Source organism: Camellia sinensis, chromosome 10, assembly GCF_055761805.1.
Source record: "Camellia sinensis isolate YWXY chromosome 10, ASM5576180v1, whole genome shotgun sequence".
Lineage (NCBI taxonomy): Eukaryota > Viridiplantae > Streptophyta > Magnoliopsida > Ericales > Theaceae > Camellia > Camellia sinensis.
The window spans coordinates 41962103-41964764 of record NC_138970.1 but is presented as its reverse complement, the minus strand read 5'-3'; the positions used below and the strand labels follow the sequence as shown (position 1 = coordinate 41964764).

Here is a 2662-nt window from a genome sequence, read left to right as displayed (position 1 = left end):
TACGGTTCGTCTGCTGTAAAGTCTACTCACAATATGCCTCATAACCTGTTCCAAGCACATAACAAAAAAAAATTTGCATAACAACTTTAGAAAACAATTCTATGCCAATATTTTCCATATTTTTGTAGAACTTGTATTAGCTTATCAATAAAATTATGTTTACCAAATAGTAGCATGACCATCTGAACCCTGCAAGAGGGTTGTCAGCCGTGACACCATGTCGTTCAAATGATTGAGTTGTACTTGTTGTGCCTCACGTGCTTTTTTTCCTTCCTCAATTTCTTTCATCAGCTCCTCTCTTTCCCTCATAATTTCCTCCTTATCTCTTTGTCGCTCCTCTTTCTCCTTGACCAACTCCTCATGATCTCTTTGTCGCTCCTTTTTCTCCTTGACCAACTCCTCATGATCTCTTTGCCGCTCCTCTTTCTCCTTCAGCAACACCTCACAATCTCTTTGATGCTCCTCATGAAGAACCTCCAGTTTCGCTCTCATTGACTCCATATGTTTATCACGTGCTCGTGCCGCACTGGAAGCTGTTGATGAGGGTTGTGGGCCTACCCCACATCCACGCAAGTAATTTCTTTTTTCCCCGAGCACTTACCTTGATAGTTCTTCATGGGTCAATGGCAACCCCGCATCGGTGGCTACGACTTGTAGATTCACCATATCATCCTGTCATGGCAAAAAAACAATAAAGTCAAGATGGTTGAAGGAATTGAAAACAACTTTACTAATATGTCTGCAACTAAATTAGTTTCAACATTCAATACTCACATGTAGCTCACCACATTTGGGGTCAATCCAGTCTCCCGTCTTCTTGGACTTGTGTGATTTCTTATAAATTCAGGGAAATCTATTTCTCCATCCTCATTTGCCTATTAGGTTTGAAAAAATACCATTGATGAAGTAGTACATAGTAATATTCAAAATGAAGAATAATCAATCATCCATTACATTACTAAACAAATAACTACTTCTCACCATAAGCGACATTGCTATAAGAAATGATCGCGATCCACTTGTATGATTGTAGGGGAGCATACCCCTATTTGCTTTACCAGCTTTAGAGCATTTCTAACAAGAAAAAAAAAAACAAAAAACAAAATTACAAAAAAAAATATAATTAGTAAAGAATTTTTATTTATATTCACATAAATGAATTTCAAGAATGGGGTTTCTAATTAATTTGTTACCAAGTGAGATTCGTCTTTCCAAGCAACATCAATAAGATATTTCCAATCGTCCAAGCTCACTCCACTAGGCGGATGACTATAGGGGTCATCAACACCCTTTTCCTCAAGTTCGACGAACTCTTGCTTTAGATTGTACCTCCAATCCTTGTATAGCAAATATGCCTTCCTATTGAGGATTTGTTGAGCTTGTTCATCATTATCAAAATCATCGCCGATAACAAACTTGTCATACAAACATAATAAGACAATTAGTTCATCAATTAATTTAAGCAATTACAAATAACATAATAATTTAACCAAGATGAATCTCATACTAGCACCGCTTGGATGACCGCATCTTTGGTACTTTGATTGATTTTTCTCCATGACTTCACGCTCTGAAGAGGGCACAACTGTCTAATTTGCAATCCCAACTCATTTTTCGCTGGGGTTGCATTCCCTCTTGTGATTGCGTTCAACACACGATTGACATACACATGTAATTTCTCTCCTTTTTTCTTAACTATTCTTTTTTGCACTCCTTTGCCTAATGTACGTCCTCGTACACGAGTTGACCTTTTTCGCCCTGCCACAAAAGGGAAGCAAGTCACAAATTACAAACAAAGTTAATGAACTCAACTAGTATGAGTTGTTGCTTCATTTAAAAAAAAAAAAAAAAGAAACACATTTTATGCATTGTAACAGCAAAGACATAATTAGTGACTATCAAACTAATATTTAAGTGTACATCCCTTGGTTTCTTTTAAGTTTAGAACTCAACTAAATCTAATAGTGGGCTGTCAATTTGGGGCGATGTGATATGCAAGTGGGCAAGCTGGCTGCAAGTTATGGCTGCAAGTCCTGCATGCTGTTCTAATATGGTGTTCTGCAAGTGTTCTTGCTGAGCTGTTTAACTGATTTGCTAGGCTTAGTTGTGGGCTGTTAAGTCTGGGATGATGTGTTATGCTATGTTGCTGGACTACTGGTGGTCTATTGTTACATTGTTTGGCTCTGTTGGTCTGATGGTGGACTGCTGGTGGCCTCTTGGCTGCTAAGCTAAGGTTTGCTAGTATGCTATGGTTGAATCTGTTGTGTAATTCTGGGCTGATGGCAAAGGGTCAAGTATGCATTTTGAATTGTTTTTGGCTTAGGTTCATTTTTTTCAAAAATAGGTCTTCCTACTGCTATGTCTGTTGTGCTTGGTCTGTTTAGATTTTTTGTTCTGCTTTGGTTCACTTTGTCTGTGTTATGTTCTCCTATTTTTTTCCTTTCGGGTTTGGTTCCTCACCAAATTCCTTCCCTTTATTTGATGTAATCTCATTGTATGGTTTTCCATCTATAAAGGTTCTTTCTCTTTTGCTGATAAAAAAAAAAACTAAATCAATGAACTTTATGTACAACAAAATTTACATATTTTAATTTTAAATATGTAAAGCACAATAAAGCTATAATATCACCTCAACCAACTATAGGCCAACCGAAGAGTACAT

The 2662-nt window shown here is 37.2% G+C and overlaps 1 long non-coding RNA gene across 1 annotated transcript; it reads right to left on the bottom strand.

Moving 5' to 3' along the window:
- Positions 1-566: 566 nt before the first annotated feature.
- LOC145801608 (uncharacterized) lies at positions 567-1413 on the bottom strand. Its single transcript, XR_014343234.1, has 3 exons — positions 982-1413; positions 775-875; positions 567-672 (listed from the first exon to the last, which is right to left on the bottom strand). It is a non-coding gene; the product is annotated as an uncharacterized LOC145801608 (long non-coding RNA).
- Between the last annotated feature and the right edge of the window lie 1249 nt (positions 1414-2662).